This window comes from Patiria miniata, unplaced genomic scaffold (assembly GCF_015706575.1).
Source record: "Patiria miniata isolate m_02_andy unplaced genomic scaffold, ASM1570657v1 HiC_scaffold_14, whole genome shotgun sequence".
NCBI classification, from domain to species: Eukaryota; Metazoa; Echinodermata; class Asteroidea; order Valvatida; family Asterinidae; genus Patiria; species Patiria miniata.
Genome location: NW_024037052.1, coordinates 1,390,437 through 1,403,324, shown reverse-complemented (window position 1 = coordinate 1,403,324; position 12,888 = coordinate 1,390,437).

Here is a 12,888-nt window from a genome sequence, read left to right as displayed (position 1 = left end):
ACTTGTGTCACCGGCGGTGGAAGCTACCCCTGCCTGGGTCTTTGGTCTGAAATTGGGATCATATCTCCAGCTTGGGATGGAGATATGTCCTCTTTGCAGGTCTTAGCCCCAGGACGACCGTTGTGAAAGTGTGTGTGGTGGGTTGCCGGCTGTTTTGTTGCGTTCTGTTCATGTCTGTCTGTTTCGTCTCCCTATTTGTCCGGGCCCACTGTGTTCACCCCTTGTTTCAGTTCCGTTCGTCTTCGTTGAATGTTCAAAGATGCAGAGTTTTGACATTTCACTAACACTTTTTGTTTCTTCCCAGTTTTCTCTTTTCTGTGTGTGCAGATTGAAGATGAAGGGCACAGAAGTAAGGTCGTCCAAGTGCAGCATTCATCTCCCACAGGTAAATGAGTAATGTTTCTCCTTGCAAAACGTCTCTGTTTTGATGCGCTTCCTTGCATTTGAATGGGCTTGCTGGATTTTAACGTGGAGGTAGACCTTGGGGTATATCTTTGGAGTTTGAGATGGCAAGTTGGACATACAGTACTTGTTGATAAAATGGAAATGTATTGGAGGTTTGATGACAGGACGTGATGTCAGAAAATTTGGATATTGAATTTACAATGTATACTTGCTCTTTTTTTCTGCCACAGGGAGCTTTTGAATGCTGCGAAGAGAGAAGACGCCGGTTTTCATCGAAGTTTTTGTTAAGTAACTGTAACCTTTTTTCCGTGTGACGTCTATCGGGGAGGGAAGGGGGGGGGGGTAAGGGGGAGGTGAAACTTGTGTCACCGGCGGTGGAAGCTACCCCTGCCTGGGTCTTTGGTCTGAAATTGGGATCATATCTCCAGCTTGGGATGGAGATATGTCCTCTTTGCAGGTCTTAGCCCCAGGACGACCGTTGTGAAAGTGTGTGTGGTGGGTTGCCGGCTGTTTTGTTGCGTTCTGTTCATGTCTGTCTGTTTCGTCTCCCTATTTGTCCGGGCCCACTGTGTTCACCCCTTGTTTCAGTTCCGTTCGTCTTCGTTGAATGTTCAAAGATGCAGAGTTTTGACATTTCACTAACACTTTTTGTTTCTTCCCAGTTTTCTCTTTTCTGTGTGTGCAGATTGAAGATGAAGGGCACAGAAGTAAGGTCGTCCAAGTGCAGCATTCATCTCCCACAGGTAAATGAGTAATGTTTCTCCTTGCAAAACGTCTCTGTTTTGATGCGCTTCCTTGCATTTGAATGGGCTTGCTGGATTTTAACGTGGAGGTAGACCTTGGGGTGTATCTTTGGAGTTTGAGATGGCAAGTTGGACATACAGTACTTGTTGATAAAATGGAAATGTATTGGAGGTTTGATGACAGGACGTGATGTCAGAAAATTTGGATATTGAATTTACAATGTATACTTGCTCTTTTTTTCTGCCACAGGGAGCTTTTGAATGCTGCGAAGAGAGAAGACGCCGGTTTTCATCGAAGTTTTTGTTAAGTAACTGTAACCTTTTTTCCGTGTGACGTCTATCGGGGAGGGAAGGGGGGGGGGGGTAAGGGGGAGGTGAAACTTGTGTCACCGGCGGTGGAAGCTACCCCTGCCTGGGTCTTTGGTCTGAAATTGGGATCATATCTCCAGCTTGGGATGGAGATATGTCCTCTTTGCAGGTCTTAGCCCCAGGACGACCGTTGTGAAAGTGTGTGTGGTGGGTTGCCGGCTGTTTTGTTGCGTTCTGTTCATGTCTGTCTGTTTCGTCTCCCTATTTGTCCGGGCCCACTGTGTTCACCCCTTGTTTCAGTTCCGTTCGTCTTCGTTGAATGTTCAAAGATGCAGAGTTTTGACATTTCACTAACACTTTTTGTTTCTTCCCAGTTTTCTCTTTTCTGTGTGTGCAGATTGAAGATGAAGGGCACAGAAGTAAGGTCGTCCAAGTGCAGCATTCATCTCCCACAGGTAAATGAGTAATGTTTCTCCTTGCAAAACGTCTCTGTTTTGATGCGCTTCCTTGCATTTGAATGGGCTTGCTGGATTTTAACGTGGAGGTAGACCTTGGGGTATATCTTTGGAGTTTGAGATGGCAAGTTGGACATACAGTACTTGTTGATAAAATGGAAATGTATTGGAGGTTTGATGACAGGACGTGATGTCAGAAAATTTGGATATTGAATTTACAATGTATACTTGCTCTTTTTTTCTGCCACAGGGAGCTTTTGAATGCTGCGAAGAGAGAAGACGCCGGTTTTCATCGAAGTTTTTGTTAAGTAACTGTAACCTTTTTTCCGTGTGACGTCTATCGGGGAGGGAAGGGGGGGGGGTAAGGGGGAGGTGAAACTTGTGTCACCGGCGGTGGAAGCTACCCCTGCCTGGGTCTTTGGTCTGAAATTGGGATCATATCTCCAGCTTGGGATGGAGATATGTCCTCTTTGCAGGTCTTAGCCCCAGGACGACCGTTGTGAAAGTGTGTGTGGTGGGTTGCCGGCTGTTTTGTTGCGTTCTGTTCATGTCTGTCTGTTTCGTCTCCCTATTTGTCCGGGCCCACTGTGTTCACCCCTTGTTTCAGTTCCGTTCGTCTTCGTTGAATGTTCAAAGATGCAGAGTTTTGACATTTCACTAACACTTTTTGTTTCTTCCCAGTTTTCTCTTTTCTGTGTGTGCAGATTGAAGATGAAGGGCACAGAAGTAAGGTCGTCCAAGTGCAGCATTCATCTCCCACAGGTAAATGAGTAATGTTTCTCCTTGCAAAACGTCTCTGTTTTGATGCGCTTCCTTGCATTTGAATGGGCTTGCTGGATTTTAACGTGGAGGTAGACCTTGGGGTATATCTTTGGAGTTTGAGATGGCAAGTTGGACATACAGTACTTGTTGATAAAATGGAAATGTATTGGAGGTTTGATGACAGGACGTGATGTCAGAAAATTTGGATATTGAATTTACAATGTATACTTGCTCTTTTTTTCTGCCACAGGGAGCTTTTGAATGCTGCGAAGAGAGAAGACGCCGGTTTTCATCGAAGTTTTTGTTAAGTAACTGTAACCTTTTTTCCGTGTGACGTCTATCGGGGAGGGAAGGGGGGGGGGTAAGGGGGAGGTGAAACTTGTGTCACCGGCGGTGGAAGCTACCCCTGCCTGGGTCTTTGGTCTGAAATTGGGATCATATCTCCAGCTTGGGATGGAGATATGTCCTCTTTGCAGGTCTTAGCCCCAGGACGACCGTTGTGAAAGTGTGTGTGGTGGGTTGCCGGCTGTTTTGTTGCGTTCTGTTCATGTCTGTCTGTTTCGTCTCCCTATTTGTCCGGGCCCACTGTGTTCACCCCTTGTTTCAGTTCCGTTCGTCTTCGTTGAATGTTCAAAGATGCAGAGTTTTGACATTTCACTAACACTTTTTGTTTCTTCCCAGTTTTCTCTTTTCTGTGTGTGCAGATTGAAGATGAAGGGCACAGAAGTAAGGTCGTCCAAGTGCAGCATTCATCTCCCACAGGTAAATGAGTAATGTTTCTCCTTGCAAAACGTCTCTGTTTTGATGCGCTTCCTTGCATTTGAATGGGCTTGCTGGATTTTAACGTGGAGGTAGACCTTGGGGTATATCTTTGGAGTTTGAGATGGCAAGTTGGACATACAGTACTTGTTGATAAAATGGAAATGTATTGGAGGTTTGATGACAGGACGTGATGTCAGAAAATTTGGATATTGAATTTACAATGTATACTTGCTCTTTTTTTCTGCCACAGGGAGCTTTTGAATGCTGCGAAGAGAGAAGACGCCGGTTTTCATCGAAGTTTTTGTTAAGTAACTGTAACCTTTTTTCCGTGTGACGTCTATCGGGGAGGGAAGGGGGGGGGTAAGGGGGAGGTGAAACTTGTGTCACCGGCGGTGGAAGCTACCCCTGCCTGGGTCTTTGGTCTGAAATTGGGATCATATCTCCAGCTTGGGATGGAGATATGTCCTCTTTGCAGGTCTTAGCCCCAGGACGACCGTTGTGAAAGTGTGTGTGGTGGGTTGCCGGCTGTTTTGTTGCGTTCTGTTCATGTCTGTCTGTTTCGTCTCCCTATTTGTCCGGGCCCACTGTGTTCACCCCTTGTTTCAGTTCCGTTCGTCTTCGTTGAATGTTCAAAGATGCAGAGTTTTGACATTTCACTAACACTTTTTGTTTCTTCCCAGTTTTCTCTTTTCTGTGTGTGCAGATTGAAGATGAAGGGCACAGAAGTAAGGTCGTCCAAGTGCAGCATTCATCTCCCACAGGTAAATGAGTAATGTTTCTCCTTGCAAAACGTCTCTGTTTTGATGCGCTTCCTTGCATTTGAATGGGCTTGCTGGATTTTAACGTGGAGGTAGACCTTGGGGTATATCTTTGGAGTTTGAGATGGCAAGTTGGACATACAGTACTTGTTGATAAAATGGAAATGTATTGGAGGTTTGATGACAGGACGTGATGTCAGAAAATTTGGATATTGAATTTACAATGTATACTTGCTCTTTTTTTCTGCCACAGGGAGCTTTTGAATGCTGCGAAGAGAGAAGACGCCGGTTTTCATCGAAGTTTTTTGTTAAGTAACTGTAACCTTTTTTCCGTGTGACGTCTATCGGGGAGGGAAGGGGGGGGGGTAAGGGGGAGGTGAAACTTGTGTCACCGGCGGTGGAAGCTACCCCTGCCTGGGTCTTTGGTCTGAAATTGGGATCATATCTCCAGCTTGGGATGGAGATATGTCCTCTTTGCAGGTCTTAGCCCCAGGACGACCGTTGTGAAAGTGTGTGTGGTGGGTTGCCGGCTGTTTTGTTGCGTTCTGTTCATGTCTGTCTGTTTCGTCTCCCTATTTGTCCGGGCCCACTGTGTTCACCCCTTGTTTCAGTTCCGTTCGTCTTCGTTGAATGTTCAAAGATGCAGAGTTTTGACATTTCACTAACACTTTTTGTTTCTTCCCAGTTTTCTCTTTTCTGTGTGTGCAGATTGAAGATGAAGGGCACAGAAGTAAGGTCGTCCAAGTGCAGCATTCATCTCCCACAGGTAAATGAGTAATGTTTCTCCTTGCAAAACGTCTCTGTTTTGATGCGCTTCCTTGCATTTGAATGGGCTTGCTGGATTTTAACGTGGAGGTAGACCTTGGGGTATATCTTTGGAGTTTGAGATGGCAAGTTGGACATACAGTACTTGTTGATAAAATGGAAATGTATTGGAGGTTTGATGACAGGACGTGATGTCAGAAAATTTGGATATTGAATTTACAATGTATACTTGCTCTTTTTTTCTGCCACAGGGAGCTTTTGAATGCTGCGAAGAGAGAAGACGCCGGTTTTCATCGAAGTTTTTGTTAAGTAACTGTAACCTTTTTTCCGTGTGACGTCTATCGGGGAGGGAAGGGGGGGGGGGGTAAGGGGGAGGTGAAACTTGTGTCACCGGCGGTGGAAGCTACCCCTGCCTGGGTCTTTGGTCTGAAATTGGGATCATATCTCCAGCTTGGGATGGAGATATGTCCTCTTTGCAGGTCTTAGCCCCAGGACGACCGTTGTGAAAGTGTGTGTGGTGGGTTGCCGGCTGTTTTGTTGCGTTCTGTTCATGTCTGTCTGTTTCGTCTCCCTATTTGTCCGGGCCCACTGTGTTCACCCCTTGTTTCAGTTCCGTTCGTCTTCGTTGAATGTTCAAAGATGCAGAGTTTTGACATTTCACTAACACTTTTTGTTTCTTCCCAGTTTTCTCTTTTCTGTGTGTGCAGATTGAAGATGAAGGGCACAGAAGTAAGGTCGTCCAAGTGCAGCATTCATCTCCCACAGGTAAATGAGTAATGTTTCTCCTTGCAAAACGTCTCTGTTTTGATGCGCTTCCTTGCATTTGAATGGGCTTGCTGGATTTTAACGTGGAGGTAGACCTTGGGGTATATCTTTGGAGTTTGAGATGGCAAGTTGGACATACAGTACTTGTTGATAAAATGGAAATGTATTGGAGGTTTGATGACAGGACGTGATGTCAGAAAATTTGGATATTGAATTTACAATGTATACTTGCTCTTTTTTTCTGCCACAGGGAGCTTTTGAATGCTGCGAAGAGAGAAGACGCCGGTTTTCATCGAAGTTTTTGTTAAGTAACTGTAACCTTTTTTCCGTGTGACGTCTATCGGGGAGGGAAGGGGGGGGGGTAAGGGGGAGGTGAAACTTGTGTCACCGGCGGTGGAAGCTACCCCTGCCTGGGTCTTTGGTCTGAAATTGGGATCATATCTCCAGCTTGGGATGGAGATATGTCCTCTTTGCAGGTCTTAGCCCCAGGACGACCGTTGTGAAAGTGTGTGTGGTGGGTTGCCGGCTGTTTTGTTGCGTTCTGTTCATGTCTGTCTGTTTCGTCTCCCTATTTGTCCGGGCCCACTGTGTTCACCCCTTGTTTCAGTTCCGTTCGTCTTCGTTGAATGTTCAAAGATGCAGAGTTTTGACATTTCACTAACACTTTTTGTTTCTTCCCAGTTTTCTCTTTTCTGTGTGTGCAGATTGAAGATGAAGGGCACAGAAGTAAGGTCGTCCAAGTGCAGCATTCATCTCCCACAGGTAAATGAGTAATGTTTCTCCTTGCAAAACGTCTCTGTTTTGATGCGCTTCCTTGCATTTGAATGGGCTTGCTGGATTTTAACGTGGAGGTAGACCTTGGGGTATATCTTTGGAGTTTGAGATGGCAAGTTGGACATACAGTACTTGTTGATAAAATGGAAATGTATTGGAGGTTTGATGACAGGACGTGATGTCAGAAAATTTGGATATTGAATTTACAATGTATACTTGCTCTTTTTTTCTGCCACAGGGAGCTTTTGAATGCTGCGAAGAGAGAAGACGCCGGTTTTCATCGAAGTTTTTGTTAAGTAACTGTAACCTTTTTTCCGTGTGACGTCTATCGGGGAGGGAAGGGGGGGGGGTAAGGGGGAGGTGAAACTTGTGTCACCGGCGGTGGAAGCTACCCCTGCCTGGGTCTTTGGTCTGAAATTGGGATCATATCTCCAGCTTGGGATGGAGATATGTCCTCTTTGCAGGTCTTAGCCCCAGGACGACCGTTGTGAAAGTGTGTGTGGTGGGTTGCCGGCTGTTTTGTTGCGTTCTGTTCATGTCTGTCTGTTTCGTCTCCCTATTTGTCCGGGCCCACTGTGTTCACCCCTTGTTTCAGTTCCGTTCGTCTTCGTTGAATGTTCAAAGATGCAGAGTTTTGACATTTCACTAACACTTTTTGTTTCTTCCCAGTTTTCTCTTTTCTGTGTGTGCAGATTGAAGATGAAGGGCACAGAAGTAAGGTCGTCCAAGTGCAGCATTCATCTCCCACAGGTAAATGAGTAATGTTTCTCCTTGCAAAACGTCTCTGTTTTGATGCGCTTCCTTGCATTTGAATGGGCTTGCTGGATTTTAACGTGGAGGTAGACCTTGGGGTATATCTTTGGAGTTTGAGATGGCAAGTTGGACATACAGTACTTGTTGATAAAATGGAAATGTATTGGAGGTTTGATGACAGGACGTGATGTCAGAAAATTGGATATTGAATTTACAATGTATACTTGCTCTTTTTTTCTGCCACAGGGAGCTTTTGAATGCTGCGAAGAGAGAAGACGCCGGTTTTCATCGAAGTTTTTGTTAAGTAACTGTAACCTTTTTTCCGTGTGACGTCTATCGGGGAGGGAAGGGGGGGGGGTAAGGGGGAGGTGAAACTTGTGTCACCGGCGGTGGAAGCTACCCCTGCCTGGGTCTTTGGTCTGAAATTGGGATCATATCTCCAGCTTGGGATGGAGATATGTCCTCTTTGCAGGTCTTAGCCCCAGGACGACCGTTGTGAAAGTGTGTGTGGTGGGTTGCCGGCTGTTTTGTTGCGTTCTGTTCATGTCTGTCTGTTTCGTCTGTTTCGTCTCCCTATTTGTCCGGCCCCTGTGTTCACCCCTTGTTTCAGTTCCGTTCGTCTTCGTTGAATGTTCAAAGATGCAGAGTTTTGACATTTCACTAACACTTTTTGTTTCTTCCCAGTTTTCTCTTTTCTGTGTGTGCAGATTGAAGATGAAGGGCACAGAAGTAAGGTCGTCCAAGTGCAGCATTCATCTCCCACAGGTAAATGAGTAATGTTTCTCCTTGCAAAACGTCTCTGTTTTGATGCGCTTCCTTGCATTTGAATGGGCTTGCTGGATTTTAACGTGGAGGTAGACCTTGGGGTATATCTTTGGAGTTTGAGATGGCAAGTTGGACATACAGTACTTGTTGATAAAATGGAAATGTATTGGAGGTTTGATGACGGACGTGATGTCAGAAATTGGGATATTGAATTTACAATGTATTTTGCTTTTTTTTCTGCCACAGGGAGCTTTTGAATGCTGCGAAGAGAGAAGACGCCGGTTTTCATCGAAGTTTTTGTTAAGTAACTGTAACCTTTTTCCGTGTGACGTCTATCGGGGAGGGAAGGGGGGGGGTAAGGGGGAGGTGAAACTTGTGTCACCGGCGGTGGAAGCTACCCCTGCCTGGGTCTTTGGTCTGAAATTGGGATCATATCTCCAGCTTGGGATGGAGATATGTCCTCTTTGCAGGTCTTAGCCCCGGACGACCGTTTGTGAAAGTGTGTGTGGTGGGTTGCCGGCTGTTTTGTTGCGTTCTGTTCATGTCTGTCTGTTTCGTCTCCCTATTTGTCCGGCCCACTGTGTTCACCCCTTGTTTCAGTTCCGTTCGTCTTCGTTGAATGTTCAAAGATGCAGAGTTTTGACATTTCACTAACACTTTTGTTTCTTCCCAGTTTTTCTTTTCTGTGTGTGCAGATTGAAGATGAAGGGCACAGAAGTAAGGTCGTCCAAGTGCAGCATTCATCTCCCACAGGTAAATGAGTAATGTTTTCTCCTTGCAAAACGTCTCTGTTTTGATGCGCTTCCTTGCATTTGAATGGGCTTGCTGGATTTTAACGTGGAGGTAGACCTTGGGTATATCTTTGGAGTTTGAGATGGCAAGTTGGACATACAGTACTTGTTTGATAAAATGGAAATGTATTGGAGGTTTGATGACAGGACGTGATGTCAGAAATTTGATATTGAATTTACAATGTATACTTGCTCTTTTTTCTGCCACAGGGAGCTTTTGAATGCTGCGAAGAGAGAGACGCCGGTTTTCATCGAAGTTTTTGTTAAGTAACTGTAACCTTTTTTCCGTGTGTGACGTCTATCGGGAGGGAGGGGGGAGGGGGGGGGTAGGGGGTAATGGGGAGGTGAAACTTGTGTCACCCACGGCGGTGGAAGCTACCCCTGCCTGGGTCTTTGGTCTGAAATTGGGATCATATCTCCAGCTTGGGATGGAGATATGTCCTCTTTGCAGGTCTTAGCCCCAGGACGACCGTTGTGAAAGTGTGTGTGGGTGGGTTGCCGGCTGTTTTGTTGCGTTCTGTTCATGTCTGTCTGTTTCGTCTCCCTATTTGTCCGGGCCCACTGTGTGTCACCCCTTGTTTCAGTTCCGTTCGTCTTCGTTGAATGTTCAAGATGCAGAGTTTTGACATTTCACTAACACTTTTTGTTTCTTCCCAGTTTTCTCTTTCTGTGTGTGCAGATTGAAGATGAAGGGCACAGAAGTAAGGTCGTCCAAGTGCAGCATTCATCTCCCACAGGTAATGAGTAATGTTTCTCCTTGCAAAACGTCTCTGTTTTTGATGCGCTTCCTTGCATTTGAATGGGCTTGCTGGATTTTAACGTGGAGGTAGACCTTGGGGTATATCTTTGGAGTTTGAGATGGGCCAATTGGACATACAGTACTTGTTGATAAAATGGAAATGTATTGGAGGTTTGATGACAGGACGTGATGTCAAAAATTTTGATATTGAATTTACAATGTATACTTGCTCTTTTTTTCTGCCACAGGGAGCTTTTGAATGCTGCGAAGAGAGAAGACCCGTTTTCATCGAAGTTTTTGTTAAGTAACTGTAACCTTTTTTCCGTGTGACGTCTATCGGGGAGGGAAGGGGGGGGGGGGTAAGGGGGAGGTGAAACTTGTGTCACCGGCGGTGGAAGCTACCCCTGCCTGGGTCTTTGGTCTGAAATTGGATCATATCTCCAGCTTGGGATGGAGATATGTCCTCTTTGCAGGTCTTAGCCCCAGGACGACCGTTGTGAAAGTGTGTGTGGTGGGTTGCCGGCTGTTTTGTTGCGTTCTGTTCATGTCTGTCTGTTTCGTCTCCTATTTGTCCGGGCCCACTGTGTTCACCCCTTGTTTCAGTTCCGTTCGTCTTCGTTGAATGTTCAAGATGCAGAGTTTTGACATTTCACTAACACTTTTTGTTTCTTCCCAGTTTTCTCTTTTCTGTGTGTGCAGATTGAAGATGAAGGGCACAGAAGTAAGGTCGTCCAAGTGCAGCATTCATCTCCCACAGGTAATGAGTAATGTTTCTCCTTGCAAAACGTCTCTGTTTTGATGCGCTTCCTTGCATTTGAATGGGCTTGCTGGATTTTAACGTGGAGGTAGACCTTGGGTATATCTTTGGAGTTTGAGATGGCAAGTTGGACATACAGTACTTGTTGATAAAATGGAAATGTATTGGAGGTTTGATGACAGGACGTGATGTCAGAAATTTTGGATATTGAATTTACAATGTATACTTGCTCTTTTTTTCTGCCACAGGGAGCTTTTAATGCTGCGAAGAGAGAAGACCCGGTTTTCATCGAAGTTTTTGTTAGTAACTGTAACCTTTTTTCCGTGTGACTTCTATCGGGAGAGGGAAGGGGGGGGGGGGTAAGGGGGAGGTGAAACTTGTTGTCACCGGCGGTGGAAGCTACCCCTGCCTGGGTCTTTGGTCTGAAATTGGGATCATATCTATCTCCAGCTTGGGATGGAGATATGTCCTCTTTGCAGGTCTTAGCCCCAGGACGACCGTTGTGAAAGTGTGTGTGGTGGGTTTGCCGGCTGTTTTGTTGCGTTCTGTTCATGTCTGTCTGTTTCGTCTCCCTATTTGTCCGGGCCCACTGTGTTCACCCCTTGTTTCAGTTCCGTTCGTCTTCGTTGAATGTTCAAAGATGCAGAGTTTTGACATTTCACTAACACTTTTTGTTTCTTCCCAGTTTTCTCTTTTCTGTGTGTGCAGATTGAAGATGAAGGGCACAGAAGTAAGGTCGTCCAAGTGCAGCATTCATCTCCACAGGTAAATGAGTAATGTTTCTCCTTGCAAAACGTCTCTGTTTTGATGCGCTTCCTTGCATTTGAATGGGCTTGCTGGATTTTAACGTGGAGGTAGACCTTGGGGTATATCTTTGGAGTTTGAGATGGCAAGTTGGACATACAGTACTTGTTGATAAAATGGAAATGTATTGGAGGTTTGATGACAGGACGTGATGTCAGAAAATTTGGATATTGAATTTACAATGTATACTTGCTCTTTTTTTCTGCCACAGGGAGCTTTTGAATGCTGCGAAGAGAGAAGACGCCGGTTTTCATCGAAGTTTGTTAAGTAACTGTAACCTTTTTTCCGTGTGACGTCTATCGGGGAGGGAAGGGGGGGGTAAGGGGGAGGTGAAACTTGTGTCACCGGCGGTGGAAGCTACCCCGCCTGGGTCTTTGGTCTGAAATTGGGATCATATCTCCAGCTTGGGATGGAGATATGTCCTCTTTGCAGGTCTTAGCCCCAGGACGACCGTTGTGAAAGTGTGTGTGGTGGGTTGCCGGCTGTTTTGTTGCGTTCTGTTCATGTCTGTCTGTTTCGTCTCCCTATTTGTCCGGGCCCACTGTGTTTCACCCCTTGTTTCAGTTCCGTTCGTCTTCGTTGAATGTTCAAAGATGCAGAGTTTTGACATTTCACTAACACTTTTTGTTTCTTCCCAGTTTTCTCTTTTCTGTGTGTGTGCAGATTGAAGATGAAGGGGCAGAAGTAAGGTCGTCCAAGTGCAGCATTCATCTCCCACAGGTAAATGAGTAATGTTTCTGTTTCTCCTTGCAAAAGTCTCTGTTTTGATGCGGCTTCCTTGCATTTGAATGGGCTTGCTGGATTTTAACGTGGAGGTAGACCTTGGGGTATATCTTTGGAGTTTGAGATGGCAAGTTGGACATACAGTACTTGTTGATAAAATGGAAATGTATTGGAGGTTTGATGACAGGACGTGATGTCAGAAAATTTGGATATTGAATTACAATGTATACTTGCTCTTTTTTTTTTTCTGCCACAGGGAGCTTTTGAATGCTGCGAAGAGAGAAGACGGCCGGTTTTCATCGAAGTTTTTGTTAAGTAACTGTAACCTTTTTTCCGTGTGACGTCTATCGGGGAGGGAAGGGGGGGGGGGGTAAGGGGGAGGTGAAACTTGTGTCACCGGCGGTGGAAGCTACCCCTGCCTGGGTCTTTGGTCTGAAATTGGGATCATATCTCCAGCTTGGGATGGAGATTATGTCCTCTTTGCAGGTCTTAGCCCCAGGACGACCGTTGTGAAAGTGTGTGTGGTGGGTTGCCGGCTGTTTTGTTGCGTTCTGGTTCATGTTCTGTCTGTTTCGTCTCCCTATTTGTCCGGGCCCACTGTGTTCAACCCCTTGTTTCAGTTCCGTTCGTCTTCGTTGAATGTTCAAAGATGCAGAGTTTTGACATTTCACTAACACTTTTTGTTTCTTCCCAGTTTTTCTCTTTTTCTGTGTGTGCAGATTGAAGATGAAGGGCAGACAGAAGTAAGGTCGTCCAGTGCGCCATTCATCTCCCACAGGTAAATGAGTTTGTTTCTCCTTGCAAAACGTCTCTGTTTTGATGCGCTTCCTTGCATTTGAATGGGCTTGCTGGATTTTAACGTGGAGGTAGACCTTGGGGTATATCTTTTGAGTTTGAGATGGCAAGTTGGACATACAGTACTTGTTGATAAAATGGAAATGTATTGGAGGTTTGATGACAGGACGTGATGTCAGAAAATTTGGATATTGAATTTACAATGTATACTTGCTCTTTTTTTCTGCCACAGGGAGCTTTTGAATGCTGCGAAGAGAGAAGAC